The sequence below is a fragment of the Rhinolophus ferrumequinum genome, chromosome 10 (assembly GCF_004115265.2).
Source record: "Rhinolophus ferrumequinum isolate MPI-CBG mRhiFer1 chromosome 10, mRhiFer1_v1.p, whole genome shotgun sequence".
In the NCBI taxonomy this organism is placed as follows: domain Eukaryota; kingdom Metazoa; phylum Chordata; class Mammalia; order Chiroptera; family Rhinolophidae; genus Rhinolophus; species Rhinolophus ferrumequinum.
This window is the reverse complement of record NC_046293.1, coordinates 88,507,653-88,528,666: the sequence shown is the minus strand read 5'-3', so window position 1 is coordinate 88,528,666 and position 21,014 is coordinate 88,507,653. Positions and strand designations below refer to the sequence as shown.

The 21,014-nt window shown below is 43.6% G+C and overlaps 1 protein-coding gene and 1 non-coding gene across 4 annotated transcripts in view; one reads left to right on the top strand and one right to left on the bottom strand.

The window, feature by feature from the left end:
* Positions 1–21,014, bottom strand: part of B4GALNT3 (beta-1,4-N-acetyl-galactosaminyltransferase 3) — an 88,540-nt gene that overhangs the window by 63,197 nt on the left and 4,329 nt on the right. The window lies entirely within an intron of this gene.
* Positions 17,877–17,950, top strand: TRNAK-CUU (transfer RNA lysine (anticodon CUU)). Its single transcript has one exon. It is a non-coding gene; the product is annotated as a tRNA-Lys (tRNA).

The window sequence follows — 21,014 nt, the reverse complement described above, 5'->3', positions numbered from 1 at the left end:
TCTTCCTTAAATGTTTAGTAAAATGCACCAGTAAATCCATCTGGGTCTGGTGCTTTCTGCTGTGAAAGGTTATTAATTATTGATTCAATTTCTTTAATAGGTATAGGCCTATTCAGAGTGTCCATTTCTTCTTGTGTTTTAGTAGATTGTATCTTTCAAGGAAGTGATCCATTTCACCTAGGTTATCAAATTTGTAGACAGAGAGTTGTTCATAATATTTCTTCATTATCCCCTTCATATCCATGAAATCCATAGTGATGTCCTCTCTCTCATTTCTGATATTAGCAATTTGTGTCATCTCTTTTTCTAAGATAGCCTGGCTAGAGGCTTATCCACTTTATTGATCTTTTCAAAGAACCACTAGCTTTTGGTTTTATGGATTTTCTTTCCTGACTTACTATTTTCAATTTCATTGATTTCTGATGCAATTTTCATTATTTCCTTTCTTGCTTATTTTGGAATTAATTTGCTCTTCTTTTTCTAATACCCTAAGATAGAAGCATAGAGTATTGATTTTAGATCTTCTTTTCTAATATATGCATTCAATCAATACTATAAATTTCCCCGTAAGTACTATGTCCCACAAATTTTGTTAAGTTGTATTTTCATTTTCACTTAGTTCAAAATATTTTTTAACTTCTCTTGAAATTTCTTCTTTGACTCAGGAGTTATTTAGAAGTATGCCATTTAATCTCCATGCATTTTGAGATTTTCTAACTACCTTTCTGTTATTAATTTTTAGTTTAATTCTGTTGTAGTCTGAGAGCAGACATTGTGTGATTTCTATTCTTTTAAATTTATTAGAGTGCCTTAAGGCCACATGGCCCAGAATGTGGCCTATCTTGGTGAATGTTCCATGTGAGCTTGAGAAGAATGTATAATATGCAGTTGCTGGGTGAAAAAGTCTATCAATGTCAATTATATCCACTTGACTGATGGTGCTATTGAGTTCAGCTATGTCCTTACTTATTTTCTGCCTGCTGAATCTGTCCATCTCTGATAGAGGGGTGTTACAGTCTCCAACTCTAATAGTGGATGTAGCTGTTTCTTCTTACAAATCCATCATTTTTTGCCTTGTGTATTTTGATGCTCTGTTGTTAGTCACATACACATTAAGGATTGTTAAGTCATCTTGTTGTATTTTGTCAGTATATAATGTCCTTCTTTATCCCTGATAAATTTCTTTGCTCTGAAATCTGCTCTGAAATTAATATACCTTTCTTTTGATTAATGTTAGTATGGTACATCTTTCTCCATTTCTCTTCATCTATATGTATCTTTAAAGTGAGTTTCCTGTAGATAACATATACTTGGGGTCTTGTTTTGGGATCCATCTGACAATCTGTCTTTTAATTGATATGTTTAGACCATTGATGTCTAAAGCATACATAAACTTACATATAAGCATACATAATTGAATATGTTGTTGCTATTACTATTTTGACAACTGTTAATCTGTCAGGTTAAGAATAAAAAAAAATAAGTTTTTATTTTACCTTCACATACTTGTTCTACAATGCTCTTCCTTTCTTTATGTAGGTCCAGTTTCTGGTCTATATCATTTCCCTTTTCTCTGAAGAACTTCTTTTAACATGTCTTGCAAGGCAGGTCTACTAGCAATAAATTCCCTCAATTTTTGTTTGAGAAAGTATTTCTCGTTCACTTTTTTTTTTTAAGGATAATTTCACAGGGTACAAAATTTTTAAGTTGGTGGCTTTTTTCCTCAATATTTTGAATACTTCACTTTCTTCTTGCTTGCATGCTTTCTGAGATGTCAGATGTAACTCTTATCTTTGCTCCTCTGTAGGTGAGGGATTTTTTCCCCCTCTGGCTTCTTTCAGGATTTTTATTTTTGAGGCTTTGTGAAATGTGAATGACTGGTGGGGGCAGGTGGCGGGGTCTTATCCTGCTTGGTGTTCTGACCTTCCTGGATCTGTAGTTTGATATCTGACATTAATTTGGGGAAATTCTGAGTCATTATTGCTTCAAATACGTCTTCTATTCCATTCTGTTCTCCCCTGGTATTCCCATTATGCATATGCTACACCCTTTGTAGTTGTCCCACAACTACAAATAGTCTTGAATAGTCTGTTTGTTTTTTTTTTTCCCAGTCCTTTTTCTCTTTGCTTTTCAGTTTGGGAAGTTTCTATCATCATTATCCTCAAGCTCAGAGATTCTTTCTTTGGCTATGTCCAATCTACTAATGAGACCATCAAAGGCATTCTTCATTTGTTACAGCATTTGTGAGCCCTATAATTTCTTTACTATTCTGTCTTAGAATTTTCATCTCTGCTTATATTATCCATTTGTTTTTGCATGCTGTCTATTTTTCCATTCAAACCCTTAGCATATTAATCATAGGTCTTTAAATTCCTGGTCTTACAATCCCAACATTTCCACCATATCTGACTCTAGTTCTGATGCTTGTTTAGTCTCTTCAAACTGTGTTTTTGCCTTTTAAATGACTTGTAATTTTTTATTGAAAGGTAGACATAATGTGGCGGTCAAAAGGAACTGCAGTAATTAGGCCTCTAGCGATGTGGCAGTAAGGTGTGGGGGAAGGGAAGTGTCCTACCTTCCTATGATTAAGTCTCACTCTTTTGGGGGAGCCTGTGCCCCTGGACTGTGAACTTCACCAGTGCTTCTGTTACCACTCCCACCCTTACATGGGCCAGTAGGGCTAGAGTGGGCTGTAGATGGGTATTTCCCTTCCCCCAGGTAGTTTAGAATCTGGTAAAACAGTTTCTCCTTAGGAAGGCCTCCGTAAGAATAGAGTGCTCTGGAATATTTTGACGCGGTTCCTTTCCCATCCCACTGTTGGAAGCAGGAGGGGATTTTTCTCCAGTCTTCACTATGAGGACATGGTAGAGCTCCTGGAGGTAAAACTCACAAAAGTATGAGGATTCCCCTATGACTGGGTCCCCCCGAAATTTTGATTTTATTTTGTTTTATTGAGATATAATTGACATATAATGCTGTATAAGTTTAAAGTGTACGACCTATTAATTTGGCACCCTTATATACTGCAATATGATTACCATCAAAGTGTCAGCTAACACTTCTATCATGTCACAAAATGACCACTTCTTTTTTGTGGTGAGAACAATTAAAATCCAGCAACTTTGAAGTTTACAACACAGTATTGTTGACTATAATCACATTTGCACTCTGAAGTTTTAACTCTCAGACTTGTGCATGCTGAGCCTCCAGCGATTTGTCAATTACAGTTTAGGTTTTCCTACCCTGGCACTGGTTCCCAGTGAGGTTTCTGCTCTACTATCTTTTGTTTTAAAATTAACTATGTTTGTGGGACAGAGTCCCAGAAAGCAGTTTCCAGGCTCTCAGCCTCACGTGGAAAGGCAATGGCTCAGGTAGTAGATGGTCATCAGCTATGACTAGTTGGCCATCAGCTGTTACCGGTTAGCCATTAGCCAGGGATATAACTGCCGTGGCTACACTGGGGGATTGGTGGGTTGGGAGAGAAGCAGACGGCAGGTTGCAGCTAGCAAGTGCAGTTAGCAAGAGGATTACATTGCGATCGTGTTGATCCTACTTCCTATGTCTCGCCCGGCCGCCAGTGAGACTGGGGTGCAGGTGGACCCCTCATTGGAGTACTGGCAGACGTTTGCTTTGTGTCTCGGCTAGCCACCATCGAGAATATAGTGGTATGACTCTCCTATCTATGGCTCCATTGTTGTTCCTTTTTGGCCTCACCATATCCTGCGTTCTTGTGCAAGGAACAGGTCTAGAGACCGCGCCTTACAATATTTTAAGTATAATTTATATACAACAAAAGGTACCCATTTTAAGTGAACAGTTCCATGAGTGCTGACAAATGTATATGTTTGTATAACCTTACCCCTTTGCCTCAATTATTTTTTAAGCTTCCTGGATGATCTAGCATGCAGCCAGGGTTGAGAATGACTGCTCTGTCATTCTTCCCGTGTTTCCCCAAAATAAGACCTAACCAGAAAATAAGTCGTAGCATGATCTTTCAGGATCCTCGTAATATAAAATAAACCCTAATGCTAATTTTATGGAGCAAAAATGAATATAAGACCCAGTCTTATTTTCGGGAAAATACATAGGCTTTATTTTATATTACGAGCATCCTGAAAAATCATCTAGGGCTTATTTTCCAGTTAGGTCTTATTTTCGGGGAAACATGGTAGTTGCCAGTTAAGGCCTTGGAACAGTCAAATCTGAGGTTATCCACTTATTTCTTGGTCTTGGTTTCTTAACATCTCTTGTTCCTGGGGGGAACATCTGTAAATACCACCTCACCACAGAGGCTCCAAGTTGCTGACTCCTAATGTCATAGGAGCAGGCTTCAAGAGGAAATAGAGAATTTATTTAAATGGTCAACTCATCTGTCCTTCACTTATCCATTGAGCCTGTACCCATTTCCCATAGCTGGTTCCTCCCTAACCTTCTCTCAACTTTAGCTGCCCTTGGACTGTAAGGACTTCCTTCCTTCCCCTGCCCACTTTCCCTAGGGAATGTAGCAGCCTCTTCTCCCGGCAGGCCAGGTTCTTCGTCATGCCCGGCACAGCCTTGCTTATTCTTATCTTCCCCCAGCTCACTGCCATCGCTCCAAGTCCTCTGTGTATCATTTAAGTCCAAGTACAAATCCCACCTGCACCACCAAGCCTTCCTCCCTAGCTAGATTTTATTTCTCTTATGTTTATCAGGCATTTAAGCACATAATCATGCTCTACGGTGCTCTTAGAGCTCATCTCGCTCTAGTTGTTTCCAACAATCAAATTCAATTAAACAAATGTGGGGTCAGGTGAGGGCTTTCTTTGATGCGAGCATAATGCTAGGTTCTGGGCAATCGAGTACACAAAACAGACATGGCTCCTGCCTTCACATGACAGGCTCTAAACAAGCATAATAAGATTCACCCATGTGGCGGCTGGTTAGCTCAGTTGGTTAGAGTGCGATGCTCGTACCATGTTTCCCCGACAATAAGACCGTATCTTGTATTAATTTTTGCTCCAAAAGACGTATCAGGGCATATTTTCAAGGGATATCTTATTTTTTCATGGACAACAATCTACATTTATTCAAATACAGTCATATCATCTTCTGGAACATCGTCATAACGTACTAAATGCGTCCGTCTGGCTGACAATCTTAACTGGGGCTTCTTTTTGGGGTAGGTCTTATTTTCGGGGAAGCACGGTAATACCAGGGTTGCCGGTTCGACCCCCGCATGGGCCAATGTGAGCTTTGCCCTCCACAACTAGACTGAAACTACTTGACTTGGAGCTCATGGGTCCTGGAAAAACACTTAAAAGTTAAAAAATAATAATCATTTACTCAGAGGTAAGAGGGTTTCTGGATGCTGGGAAGAATATATCAAGGGGATATATTATTTCTGGGGTGCACATTCATCTGTGCAGGAACACCATGGCTCTCGGAATGCCAACTGCATGGAGTTCACACTTCTTTGGACGCTCACATACACTACATGATCAGATGTTTGCTGGCTGGACCTCGACCCACAGAATGGCACCACTGCAGAGGTATGGGGTCACTATAGGGGGCAATTTAGCACCCACCAGCAGCATGCTTTTAGTTTTCATTTTCTTCTCTTTCCTCTACCTCATCGCCTCGTTCCTTCTCTGTTCCTTGTCCCATTGCCAGTCTTCCCTGACCTAATCCTGGACCAGTCTGGGCCGCAGAGCATTCTGGTCATCGCTTAACTGTGTACTCCCTTCTCTGTCCATCAGTGTTTACTTCTTAGCTCATCCCACCTGGAGAGAAGGCACAGACCCATGCTTTTCTACTTTGGCTACCCAGTAAGCCGACGCTTGGCTCTCCTTCCCCTCAAATCTAATTGATTGACGTGAGGTGAGGTCTTACTATGGATAGTTCTTATAGCTCCCCCAGGTGATTCAAATGTGAAGCCAGATCAAGAATCACCAGGTCAGTCTAAGGACTGCAAAGCCTCCAACTTCTCAGCGTTGGGTGATAGCCCCCAGAGATAACCATGGAACCTAGCATGTGACAACAGAATGGCACCACTTGCACTAGGGGCGGGGTAAGGACAGGGCCTTCATATCTCTAGCATCTCAGCTCTGGAAGGACTGTCACCAACAAAGTCAAAGCCAGCACCCTGCTGGCTTTAGGAAAGGCAGGGAGAGGGAGATGTGGTAATAGAGGAATGCTGAGAGCAAGGAGGCAGACTGCCCTGTAAAGTAAGAATTGTGTGCTCTTGAGGGGGTGAAGGGAAGATTAAAGGAGGTAAAACCTGAAAAGTAGCTGGCACAGCAGCAGTTCTCAGGAAATGTCAGCTTTTACACTAACTTACTGCTTTTATATTCAAATGATTTGCATAGGAAGTAGCAGCAAGTAAAATTAGTTCCATTTTACAGACCGGGAAATAGAAGTCGGAGAATAACTTTCCTGACTTTCCATCCCCCGCCACACCCCCATAAGTCAGCTCGCTATGTAAGCCAACTCACTTGCCGCTCACCATCATAGTGTGATGGCTGAGATGTCAGTACTCAAACTGGACTGCAAAGGCTTTTCACCACAAAACCCTGAGCACAGTAAGTAACCTCTCTGAACTTCAGTTTTTCTCACCTGTGAAACAAAAACAACATAAAGCTTCCTGTCCTTCACAGGGACATGAGATCACGTTTACATGCACGTGCTTGGGCAGTTGTAACTGTCAGAGCACTAATCACTGTGTCATGTAATAACTGAGGTACTTTGTCTCTCTCCCCCTTACCTAACCCCCAAGCCATTTATCTCTAGTTTGTAGACTCCCTCTATTTTTTCAATTCATTTTTAAAAGAATTATATGACACCTATAAAGGAATATATATATGAATGGCTTAAAGAATCACACCTGTGTACACATCATTCCACTAACGAAATAGACCTAATCAATTCCTTTGAAGCCCTTTGTGCCTCTCCCTACAAATAACCACTTTCCTGAACTTTGTTTCCTTGATTTTTTTTAATCTAATATATTGGGGAGACATCGGTTAGTAAAATTATATAGGTTTCAAGTGTACATTTCTATACACACCACATCATCACATATTTTCTGTACATCACCACATATTTGATCCTCTTTTCCCTCTTCTACCACCCCGCTCCCACCTTACCCTCTGGTAACCACTAACTGTTGTCTGTGTCTATGAGTTTTTGTTTCTTTGTCTTGTTCCTGTGTTCCTTTCACTTGATTTTATCAAAAATAGATGAATTTCAGCAACCATTTTTCATCTTTATATCCCCAGAGTATTGAATTTTATAGGCATTCAATAAATGTTGGAAAAATGAATGACTGTCCTAGTAGAACTAGAATTAGAACTGGGATGTTGTTTTTTTTTTCCTTCTTAGCTATTTAACCTAAGGCCTCAGTTTCCTCATCTGTGAAAAGAAAGGATAGGTTCCTAGCTCTCTGGGTTCCCTTCCAGCTTAAGTCTATAATTCACACAGGAGATGTTTGCTGGGGCTGGGATCTGGCGTTCATAATGAATACAGCAAGCTGCTGGAGAACGATCAAAGGATCCCAATTGGAGTGCCAGGGCCCACTAGTGGGCTTCAGATGGGTAACAGATGTGCAAAGTTCCAGGGGCAGCACAGCAACTGCAATTCCAGGGGCAACCACAAACACCCTTATTTCTTTACCCACATATATGATATAAAAAATATACATATCTTTTTCTGTCATTTTCTACGTGTGCCAGTAGGAAAATGTTGAGAAGGACTGATTATTTGATTAGCTTGATATTGAGTGGGAGGCTGGATTTAGCTTACAAATCCAGGACATTTGGAGGGTACTCTCTTTCCCCTTTCCAGAGGCCCCTGGACCACTATAGAGGTGCCATATCAGTAGTTTCTGGCCTACAGAGCCACCTGGAAAGAGATGGAGGATAGAAATATCTTAATGCCAGAAGAAGAAAGGAAGCCGTGAAGGGGTGGCCTCAAGATCCTACCCTCTGTGCAGAGGAGCTCTTGTCCCATGCCTTCCCTGCAGCTGAGGCAGAGGAAGGAACGCTCCCGGGACAGCAGACCTGAGCTCCCTGCAAGGAGACTCAGAACTCCCGCAGGCGGCCCAGCCCAGCTGCTGCCCAGCCACAGCTGTTGGCAGGGAGTCTCCAGGTCTAAAATTAGCCTCCAGCTCTCCCCCCAGGCAGCTCTACCACTCACTCTGGCAGACGGGGCCCTGCAGTGAGGTAATGACTGGGAGCCCGTCTGTCTCCGGACAAGAGGTTTAGGGGAAGGCGGCGCAGAGCAAAGTCCCGCTTTCCCATCATGGTCAGCCTCAGGCTGGGAACTGGGGAAACACATGAAAAGCAAGAGCCTCCTGTGTCTGGAACTTGACTTTTGCTTTGCCTCTGCTTTCCTAACATGACTGAACCAATAGGTACACGCTGTCCTATTCTTAACTCAGGGGACACCAAAAGAAGGAAAGCAACATTTTACTGAGAGTGTAAGATGGGTCAGGTTTTCAGTCTGCCACCACAACCTTGTGAAGTCAAGATCATTATTCCCATTCTACAGAACACCAAAAGGTACTCATCAAATTAGGTGACCTAAGTCGGTGACCCTGTGAGGAAGACTCCAGAAGTGCCTGCCCTATTCTTTAGAGGGGAAACCTGCTTCCTGGAGGGGCACCTCTACCGCAAGCTCCCTCCCTAAGGCAGTGTCTGAGCCCCTGACCCACTGACCCCCACCTCTAGTTCCCTCAGCTTCTGATGGTCTGGTCAGGAAGCCTGTGGCTAGAGCTACCAAAATAAGCAGCCAACCCAACAGCCAATCCCTGGGCAGAAGTCCCTGCCACCCCTGGGCTGAGCACACAGTGGCATTTATGTGACAGCAGCCCAGGTGTCAGGGAGAGGGTAGTGAAGCTCTGAGTGGGGACTGGCCCACAGCTGGGAAGGGCAGAGGAGTAGGAGGGCTATGAGAAAGACGACATGGTCACCAGGGCCTGTGCAAATGCCCCCCACAAAGTCACTGCGCTTCTACAGCAAAAAGCTTCCCAGAGATCGTTTGTCTAAAGGCCATTAGCCAGGGCTCATCCAACCTCAGCCCCTCCCTCACTGCCCCCACCTGTGGAACTTGTCCTTCTATGAGCAGGAGAGGAGAGAATATGAGGAGGAAGGTGGAGGATGGCGACTGTCTCAGGGGTAAGAGCTGGACCCAGGGCCCACCTCTCAGTCCTGAATGAACGAGAAGGCAGGGTCACACAGCTAGGTGATGAGAGCCAGGATTTGAATCAGGCATCTTCTCTGAGTCTCCTTTTTCCAGTCTTTCTCTAGCCACTCCCAGCTTGGAGTCCTCAGTGCCAGTGCAGATACCACTTTCTGTGGGAATAACGTCAGAGCCAGGGGGACCCCAAGGACCAAGTAACCAAGTTGTCTTATTTACAAACAAGAAAACTGAGGCCCAGAGGGCAGGACTGACTTGGTCAAACTCACCACGCTAGTTCATATCCGAACCCAGTCTGGAACCCAGGGCCCCTGATGGCCAGCCCAGGTTTCTCAGACTTAACCATGCGCTGAAGAGAAAAAAAAGAAGACATCTGAGTTCCTTTCTAGCCAAACTACTCTATGATTCCATAACACGGTTTCTACTTTCCTCCTCTGCCACAACACATCTCAAATGATCACTCAGCTCACCAGTGACTCTCCCTACTCCCTGGGCCAAATATGTGGTTTCTTCTTGTACCTTCTGGACCTTTGTTCTGCACCTGACACTGCTGCTCACGTTTTTCCTTATTAAGACTCCTTAGAAGTATGGCTTAGACTATAACCCCCTCTTCCATATTTCCCCCTCACTCACTGTTTATTCTGTCTCCATCATTGGCTCCATTATTGGTACCACCCAGGGGTACCCCTTCTGCTACTGATGATTCCAAGTCCTATCCCCCTACCCCAGCTTCAACAGTCCAAGGAGTATCAACTCGCTGGTCTAGGGGAGGACTCTGGGAAGGACAGGACAGTGACACTATCAGCACCACACCATGAAACAAAACGCCCTCGGCAAGATTTAAGTGACTCCAGAAAGATTCTAGACTACATTCGGTGGCCGGCTGAGCTTCTGAACCATCCCACGTCTCTAAGCTAAGGCTGAGAGTCAGCAGGCTTGAGAGTAAGTAGGCTGAAGAAGTACGTCTGCGCTAGCCTCCTCGTGTCTCTTAGTTCCTCCTCTACATAAAGGAGGCAGCAGGCTGTGCCTTCTGTCTTCCCAGTGAACTCCAGGATCCATCATGCTACATGGGGGTCATTTCGCACCCCCACCCCCCGCTTCACATACATACATAGGCTGTGGCAGAGGTCACCTTTCCTGACAGGTAGAAAGGACCCATCTTCCTTCAGGAAGCGTAGCAACCTCCGATGCTAAAATGGGACTGCTGCCTAAGTTGCTCCAAGTTCCCAAGAGAAAGGATTCAGGTGAAAACAAGGTACTATTGTTCTCCTTCACCTTCCACTCCGCTCCTCACATGATTGATTGGTTCACGAAAACCCTGCCAGCAAGGGGAAGTGTTCACTGCTCTGGAACTTTCCAACCTTCTCAGAGATAGAAAGGAACAGGAAAATATAGGAAAACAACTGTTTCATGAGGATTTTTTTTTTCTTGGTTTTAGAAGAAACGACTTTGGGTTTTTTCTGCCTCTCAGGCCTTCCAATTTCTAAATATACCAAGCATAATCATTTTGAGCAAACCACGTTATGTACAATGTATATTTATCTTGCTAAACTAACAGAAAACTACTTTAGATTTGTAAGGGACGCTTAAAGTACTTCATAACTGTTTCCCTAAAATATTATAATATATTTCCATTTCCCAGGAATTGAACCTCCCTGATTTTTATATCAACAAATGCCTTAGGCAGTTTTGTGCCCATGTGTTTTTCTCAAAGTGGTAAATACCTCTTTTAGTAGCTCTTGCTTCCATAACGGACAGGTGGTATTTCCTGAGAAATGTAATTAAAGCTTCATTCACCCTTGTGACATGTTCCTTATGCAAATATTTTTCCAATTTTTATGCGTCAGAGTAAAGCTGAATTCTTATTGAACATGCTAAATCAAGCCTGAATATTTTTTCACCTCCTCTCTGTACTCTTCCAAACATGCTCTGAACCCACTTATTGCTACCTCTCTGCAATTTTTCTTCAATTTGTCACCCATTTCATCTTTTACCCCCATATAGAATTGCCAGTAATGGACTTCCATTTGCTGACTAAGATTATGAAAATACCAGCTCTCATCAGCTTATATCTTTCTACAGAGATGAGAACAAAGGAGAAGACAACAATCTTTTTAAATATGTACTTTTCTACCAAGGTGTTTCGTGATTCGTGTGCTCCAAGACTCTTTTGGTTTAAAACTACCTTCTCTATTCTTATTCCCCATCCCTCCTCAACTGAAGGAGCTGAGAGAGGAAATTGTAATTCCACTTCTATTTTGTTTTTTAGAAGAAGCTCTAGACACAGAGGGACAGCCCCACGAAGACACGGGTCACCTACGTGCCACGAGAGGCCTCAGAAGAAACCAAACCTGCCCACACCTTGACCTTGGACTTCAGCATGCAGAATTGTGAGAGAATAAATTCCTGTTGTTTAAGCCAACCCCTGCCCCCGAATAAAAGAAGCTCTACACTTCTTTAGTAGAATGGGCTCTGTTCTGAGGATGGGAGAGTGAGAGGAACAAAGGGACCTGTTAGATGAGAAATGTCAAGTCTTGGCCCATCCTTTGCAATGTGAGAACTAAACATCAACAAGAACTTCTTTGCAGGTTACCCTCAACTATCAATTTCAATACAGGGTGTCACTGGAGAAATTTCAGAAAACCCAAAGATCACCACCAGGAGCAGCTGAGTTGGACACGCGATCCACCCCCTCCTAGGTGGCAATAACTTCAGCGAGTTCACTGGCAAGAAAAGATAAATAGACTTGAAAACGGGTTACAGGCATGTCGAATTGCTGGATGGGTAGCAAAAAAAGGGTCTCATGAAACTCAGACATTAAAAGGCAGCATTCTTAGCAAACAAAAACGGAAGGAGCAGCGGCGCAGCGGTCATGATCAGGTGTGCTGTAAGGAGCGCTGCCCAAGCATCGGAGTTCTGAGCCCAGCACTGCTCTCTCAGCAGGTTACTTAACATTCTCTCGGCCTTAAATTCTTCATTGGTAAAATCAGGAGGTTGGACAAACAGCTGCATTTTAAGAGGAAACTCAAATTAATTTGTAGGGACTGCATGGCGAGCTGTGTTGAGAAAGATTCTAAGACTGCATCTGGGCTCAGTAGAAGAATTTCATGTTCTATTAGAGATGTTTGTCATTGGCCTGGAATAAGAAGTGCAGGTATTTTCCATTTTAGAATTTAAAAATCTCTGAGATCCATTCCTGTCCTAGGATTCTTTGTGAAAGGCAATACCCAAAAAACAAAGAAAGGGGACTTTAAAAGCTGATTAAATGATAGTAGCAATAAAAGCAGCCAACATTTATTAAACATTTTGTATCAGGAACTCTTCTTTCCATGTATTATTTCACTTAATTGTCACAACGAAAACCTAGTGCAGTAGGTACTATTAACATTCCCATTTTACAGATAAGAAACTGGGGCAAACTGGGGCTCAGGAATCAGCTTACTAAACAATGGAGCTGGGATTCCATCTCAGGTAGTCTGACTTCAGAGACTAGCTCCTGACCACTATGTGATGTTGAAGGAAGAAAAGGAGCAGGAAAGGCACTGGCAGGTGGAGAAGAGGACACAACAGCCACCGAAGACGTTAAAGCAGAAAGGATGGCTGTGTCCGTAGGGGAGGCATAGGCACGGTGCAGATTGCACCGACTCAGTTCTAAGTTAACCACCATCAATGCTTGTGGGGAGGGTGAACCATCTTTGGCTTCTTTATAAACCTGGCTGGAGTACACAAGACCAACCCAAATGAAGTAGGAATGAAAGGAAATATCTAAAAGATAATAAGAAAATATCAACTGTGAGTTTCAGACCATTGAAGTGCAACAAAACTTCTAGAAAGGGTGAGATCAGCTGGGACTGAAATAACTGAAGAAGGCTTCAGGGAAGAGATGGGACTGAACGGATGGGCCTCTTTGAAAGGCGGGCAGAAGGAATACCGCGAGACTGAGAGCAAGAACCTGAGGGAAGACCAGCCCGAGGGAGGGACAACCCAATTCTGGTTCTCCAGAGACAAGGAGCGAGGGTGAAGCTGTCTGAATGGTTACTTCCAGAGTTCATACAAGCTCTTCTGCATCTCCTAGCAACGGTACTGCCTCCTGGCTCTTTCTCCCACCTAACATCTGTCCCCTGCAACTACAGTAAAGGGATTTAATTGGGAGCACGTCCCCAAGTCAATCAAACTCTGAGAACTCACCATGTACCAGATATTGGGCAAAGAAAGCACTCAGGCAGAGTTCTTAACTAGGGATCCATGGACAGGTGTCAAGGGCCTGTGAATCTCCCCAAAACAGTATGCAAAATATATGAGGGGTCAGGCACATTTCTGGGGAGAGGGTTCAGTTTTTTTCATCAGATTCTACAAGTGCATGCAAGCCACAAAGGTTAAAAAATCTCTGCACCAGGGAGATAAAAGGGAGGGAAATGCCTAGGTCCAGTTCTCTGATGAGAGGCAGACTTTGATAAGTGCACTAATGGAGGTACGAAAAACTGCTGTTGAGGGAAGGGGGAGCAGAGTTCATTCCAACTGGGCTGTTGCTAGGACATCCTCTCCCGCATCCCGGTTTGTAATGAGGAAACACCAGCACTCTTACTTCCCCGGGGCCCAGAGCATCTCAGTAGCACCTTTCTCAAGTACTCCCAGGAGAGTTGAGGCTGGCTCTATTCCTGCCAGGGAGGAGAAGGAGGACATCGAGAGGCAGGAGGAAGGAAGCTCATCCTGAAAATGAGCAATGACCCTGTTCTACAATTTTTTCCTCCTCTACCCAGCTCCCATTCTCACCCATTCTCATCATTCTCATAAATTCCTGAGGTACTTTGTAATCCTGACACTCAATTAGTGCTTAATCCTTAATCATGTCCTTTAGCCTTAATGTATCTATTTTAAGGAAGTCCCTTCTCAGAGAGCCCCCTCACTCTCCATGCTAGTCTTTTCTCTCACCCTTGCATCCAAAAACTGTGTTTCATTTTCTTCCAAAAACTCATCACCATCTGAAATTCCTATGCCCTTAGTTATGTGTTTCTTATCGGTCTTTTCCCCATGGAATGTAAGCTCCATGACAGTAAAGCCTTTAAATTTCTGGTTTCCTTCTATGTCCCTAATACATACAACACCGCCTGGCATATACGAGTGCTCAATAAGTATTTGTTGAATGGATGAGTGTCTGTCTTTCCTGTCCCTTTGTATTCTTCTGCACAGTATCTCAACCCAGAGAGAAAGTGTAAGGAGAAATGAAAGCCCCTTTTCTCAGAACAATTTTGAGATGCTGGGAGTGCAAGACAGCCCTTAATTAAAATGATCATGGCAGAGTGTAGCCAGAGAACCATGTGTGAAACCCAGAATTTTAGTATTCTATCGCCTTCTACAACTCTACAGCCAAATTCTGTCACTTCTGTTTTCGACAGCTCTCAGCTTTCTTCTGTCACCCTTCTCAGCTAGGCACTCATTGCCCACACTTTAGGTCACTCCAACAACCACCTGAGTGGCCTCTATCTCTAAGCCATCTTGCAAACATCCAACAACTTAACCTACCTGTAATCACAATTCCTAGGACATAAAAGGTACTTGGGGCCGGCCTGGTGACTCAGGTGGTTGGAGTGCCATGCTCCCAACGCCAAGGTCGCCGGTTCAATTCCCACATGGGCCAGTGAGCTGCACCCTCTACAGCTAAGATGGTGAACAGCTCTCCCTGGAGCTGGGCTGCCGTGTGCTGCCGAGTTCTGCCATGAGCGGCCGGTGGCCAGTGTGAGCGGCCGGCAGCCAGCGAGAGCTGCCGTGAGCTGCTGTGAGCGGCCGACCCACGACCGGCAACCCACTGCCTGGGCCAGGGAGCTGTGTCCTACACAACTAGACTGAGAAACAACGGCTTGAACTGGAGTGGGGGTGGGGGTGGAAGAAAGGGGGGGAACAAAAAGGTATTTAATAAACGCCTGAAGAATTAAAGTATGAATCAGTGGCTGGAAATAAGAAAACACTGCCTTCCATTATATTAAATCCCCGCTTTAATCAATGTATGTTCCCTGCCAAGTTCAAACTCAGCAGTTTGGTACAGGACAATCCACTATTACATCACAACCACCTTTTCAATCTCATCTTCATACCATGTGAGCCTCTGCACTCCAGGATTTGTATTCCCTAAACTTTTACTTAGCGTATGCCATATTCCTCCGATGCAAATATTCACCTTTGCTTAGACACACTCCAATAATCACAACCTACTGGAGCTGGAGGCCTGAAAAATTCAAGCCAAAGGACTTCCTTTTGAGAAAATACAGTAAAATACTAAGAAATGCTGGGTACAATATGACGAACTTCTATTTACACAGCAACCTCTCCATAAAGTCAAGGAAATCTCCAGGGGTCAAAAAATTAAGATGTGAATGTCAGAACAGCAAACAGATGCTAACACTTTGGTAGCCTTTTAATTTGGGGCAACCAACTTTAGATAATAGATTAAATAAATTTGTTTTAAATTATTAAAAATAAAATATAGTACTTAAAAAAAAAACCCAATTTGAAAGTCAAATAAAACTTACAGATTTGAAAACATAGTCAATGAATCAAGTGACAAAATGGGGTAGGTGTGTCTCCCTCGGTTTCCCACACTAGTTTTCTTCCCGTTTCTTTGAGCCTGTGCAGTTTTCCCTGCCTTTGCTGCCGGGACGTTGTTCATCTGACATGTGCTCCCTATCTTCCCGTCCCTTTCCTCAGGCCTCAACTCAGCTGAAATTAAAAAAAAAACAACACAAAATACAAAAAACCTAGAACTGAGAATATATATTAACACTCTGTCCCTGGTACATGAGGAAATCCCTGACGTCTTCCCTCCACCTGCCAATCTCTGACCCAGAAGTGGTGGAGAGCAGAGCGAGGAGACCAGCTGGTTGATGAGGGAGGGTGTGTGTGGGCACATGCCTGTAAGCATTCATTTGAACCCTGGCTTGGCAGACAGGGTGGAAAGGAGCGGATCAGAGGATTTGTAAGAAGATCTCAGCAGAGAGGGCTTTAATCTTTGAGGCAACTGCTGGGATGGAGACCATGTAGTGAGAGGTGACCTTGGAGACCAAGTAGCCGGAAGCTGTAATACCTGCCACCTCAGTTCAGGCAACTGAGTCCTGAAAGACCAGGGCCATGATGGCAAAGACTGACTGTCCCCCCTTGGCTCCTCAGTGACACTGGAGGTTCCAAACCTACCCCATTCCAAAGATTAGGAAACTGAAGCCCTCCAGAGACAAGGGGTTTGCCCAAGGACCTCCATAAGTCAGTTACAAAGCTAGGGCTGGAACTGAGCTGCCTGCCCTGGGTTCCTGCCTTCAGGTCCAGAAACCCTGAGTACTCAGGGGCATGCAGCAGAGGGACAGGCTGGCTCTTCCCAACTGCTGAGCTTCTGTGCCCTGGCACATCCCCAAAACATCTCTCATTCTCAGAAAAATCCTTGCTTTCTAATCTACCCTCCCCCCCTACCCCAATGCAAATATTTGCCTAGGATCAGAAAGGAAGGCTGGAGGCAGCACTGAACATCACAGAGAAAAAGAGTCGTTAAAGAATGTGTTACTTGGTGGCAGGTGCTGGCCATGGATGTCCTGGAGACTGCTGAGGAACTGGGCACAGCTGTGTCATGGCAGAGATGCTGAAGAAGCATTGGGAACTGGCTAGTTGAGGAACGAATCTCTCCACTCCTGCCTGCCCAGCCATTCTCTAAGTCCTATGAGATTGTAACTGCGAGGGGAAGAAATGGGAACATTCACTGAGCTCCTAATATGTGCTGCACTTACGTTAAATCTAATCAGGCACCTAATATGTGGTAGGCTCACTAAATCTTATTTAGTCCTAAGAAATGATCTACAGAGAGGGCATTACAACCTGTTACCCAGACGAAGCATCTGAGGCTTGAAAAGATGTACCTTATACAAGATCCTGCAACTGGTGAGTAATAGAGCTTGGATTTGAACCCTGCCCCGCCTTCAAATTGCTTAATTTTTTCCAGGAACCATTGATGTGTGTGTTTTTTTTAATCCCACTCAGTCTTCCATTAAAAAGTAAATGCTCCATAAACATTTTACTTTAAATTTTAAAATGAATCACCTCTGCAGCCATTCAAGATTTGCAAAGTAAATAAAAACTGAAAACTACACATCACTCAATTTCTTGGCCATTTATATATCTTGGTCTGTCTGGAATGTCATTTCTCTATTCCCAACCCCAGCTTTATTTCTCCTTTTCCCACCCTTGGGTCCTCCTCCCAGACCCTGATCCATAGCCTCTGCTCCGCACAAGAAGAGTTTAAAAGAAATAGGTAGAGGAGGCAGATAATATCTCTTCCCGGGGCCTGATTTCTCATCTGTTAGTAAAGGATCCCCGATGTTTGTGACTATGCATCCATAAGTCACAGGCTGGGCAGTAGCCACGTGTCTTCACACCCGGTCTTCCCGGGGGTCTGAGGCGGTAGGAGCCAACATGACAAACTTCAGCTTCCTGGCCAGTCCCCTCGGTTGTTGCATCAATCGAGTCAGGGGTGCCCCAAGTTTTATTGAATTTTCCCTGTATTTATATCATGGTTTAAATGACAGTGGCTCAGGCCCCAACATCTGTCAGTAAATTCCAAACTTTTCATATTCTTTTCATACATAGGAGGAATTTACTTTTGAATGCCAGTCAGTTTTTCTATACCTAAATAAGCTAAAGACACACACAAAAAATAATTTTTCGTGGTCGGCCGGTTAGCTCAGTTGGTTAGAGCGTGGTGCTCTTAACAACAAGGTTGACGGTTCGATCCCCACATGGGCCACTGTGAGCTGTGCCTCCACTAAATTGAAACAACTATTTGACTTGGAGCTGATGGGTCCTGGAAAAACACACTTAAAAAAAATTTTTTTTTCGGCTTTCTTATTTTTCTAATGGAGAATTCTTGTTTAAGGTATTCCAGAATCCAGCATCTAATTATCACTGCTTATTATACTTTATTTTTTCTTGTCAATAATTTCTAGGTCAGAGTAGTGGGATTATAGGTGAGTGTTAAATTCTCCTTCATACTCTTATGTATACCATAGCACTTTTATTGATTTATGCCTTGATTTGGTCCAGAAAAAAAATTAAAGGGCTTACAAGGACCATATATAAGATGACATAAATTAAAAGTAGTTGTGGGGGGGGGGAAATTAAAGGTATAGAAATAAAACCGACACCAAAATGCAGATCATAAAATCTTTTACGCTTTTTTCCAGATGAACCAAAATTTGAATTCTGAAGTTTTCCAGTAACCAACACAAAGGGAGTGGTTTTACAATTTACATGGCCAATAAAAATTGAAACAAACTGGTTGCTCAAGAGAAGCATAGCTATTTCTAATATTTTGGGAGGGCTCTCACACAGGATAAACAATGTTTCTCAATCCCATCCTTACAGCAGCTCAGATGCAGAATTTCATAGGATTGTATCTCATAGCATTTAGATCCTTGGTCTTCCGTGGCCACTTCCTAAGTGAGTAGTACATCAGTTGTATTTGGATGCCTAAAACATAAAATAGTAACTTTACAGGATTAATGTGGTCCAGATAAACAGCTGTCATCTGGTATAATGAACATGCTTTATAATCATAAATATTTTTAAAGTAAATCACATTTTTATACATAAAAATAGGCTAAATTAATCTATGTTCATAGTAGTGACTGAAAGGAAGCCCAAGGGGGGGCTGCTGGGGTGCTAGCAGTGTTGTTTCTTCATCACGGTGCTTGTTACACTGGTTTGTTCAGTTTGTAGAAATTCATCAAGCTATACACTTATATGGGCACTTTTCTGTACACGTAAGATACTTCAATGAATAGTTTAAAAACAAACGCACAACCAGGGGCAAGAACAACTTTCACCCTTATTTTAAAAAAAAAAAAAGTTGGTTAGTAGTTAAAGATATTTTTTTAAATTAGCATAAAATTATATACTAAAATATCACAAGGTAAAAATATCCAGTTTGCTTGTCTCGTGGATACTTCTAACACTGAAGGCAGCACTTGTTAGAAACTAAGTCTGTAAAAGTTTAAAGATCTATCGGTCATGCTTTGCTCAGAATATATAACATATTCAGCCCAACGCCCTCTATCCAAACTATTCTCACCTCTTCCAGTAGTATTTTTTTTACATCAGATAACACCTTGGATCACAAGGTCAAAGGAGTAACTTGAAAGTGCAAAATGTATGCTTGGCCTAGTTAAGACCTCATCATCCTTGGATATAAGGAGACGTGCTCAAGGAAATTAAAAGGGTAGATTCTGAGACTGGTGGAACTTAGTAGAGAACTAGACAGTGAGCAGGCGACTCCCAGAACAGCCTCTAGGCCTCATTCCAAAGCAAACTGTGCTATGGCGGCTGCGCTGCTCTGCTCCATAAAGCTCAGCACTAGAGGGCAAGACCAGGCTCCGTGGCCTGGAAAATTACTGCAGTACAACTACCAGCTGCTCCTAAAACCAGCACAGAGGTGGTTGCTTCAGTAAACCTTGTACTGCAGAGCAGCTCTAACCACGCAGGGTGCTGGGTAAGCAGCCCAGCACCACGCAGCAGGCGAATGGGTCTCGCCTCAGACTGAGGAGCCCTGGTGGTGGACAGGACAGACAGGGCGGCTGTGTTGCTGCAGTTTTGGTGGCCATATCAGAAGAGGGACTAAAGAGACCAGGGAAGGGAGACACCGGGTGTGGGTAAGGTCTCCTGTCGTCACACCTGGCGTTAATAGTACAGTGCTAGGTCCGAAGAAAACACACAAATTAAGAAAGTATTGATGGCTTACTTCTTATCCTTTGCATTTGTGTTTAAAGGCCATTGTTTACATGTATAATGGTATGAGGAACAAGTCCTAGGTTCTATTCTTGGATCAGCCACTGATTTAAAAAAAAAATGTATCCGCTAGTGGAAACTGACCAATCAGGTGCTCAGAAATTCAGAGCTTACCATCCATAACCAGAAGGTATTTAGGCCTTTGGCCCATTGAGCCTTTGAGCGACGGCCTGCTCCTAACCCTCTGGAGTGTACTTTCTCTTCTAATAATGGCCCTTGAGCCACTGCCTTCTGCTCAGGCCTGCTTCTACCTCTTTGAAATATACTTTTTCTTTTTTTCTTTTTTCTTCAAATAAACTGCTCTTTCACCAAAAAAAATGAAAAATAAATAAATAAAAAGAAGGTATTTGAGTGCCTAGTATGTAACCAGATTTGAATACTGATCTGAAGTTACACGTGGCAGCTGGGGGACTAGAATGGCGTCATAAACAGAGGTAAGTAGGACACAGGAACGGGAGCCAGAGGTTCCATGGGCAAGAGGCCAGCCCAGCCAGGGCTGCAAGACAGAGGCCCAGGCCACACGGTGCACAGGAAGCAGTATGTGTCCTGTCCCCCCTCGCCTCTGCTCTGAGTTTCAACTCTAAGCCACACCATCCCTGCTCTGCCCACACATCTGTCTCATTTGTTTCTCCCTCTCTCCCTGCCTGCGTCTCAGATTACCGTTCTGCCCTGAGTTACCTCTGTTACTGGAGGGTTTGTGTCCTTTCCAAATCGGAACGGCTGTGGTGACCCCGGGAGCTGCCTGACATCTGCGTGTGCCTCCCCAGGCCTCTCAAAGTCAATGAGAAATCACAAGAGACAAGCAGAGAGATGTGTTATAGACTTACAGCAGTAAAAGCCAATTAATACCTGAGCTTGAGAACACTTTGGGGTTCCGCAGGTAAACCTGGCACTTAAATGGGGACATACCAGACCCAGCCTGGCGAGATCTAGATAGCGAGCACACGCTATCGTTCAGCCCTGGCTCTGTGCCCAAGCGCAATCTCAGCTCCAGCACCACGTTGGTCCCAGCAGGTCAAAGATAGAGC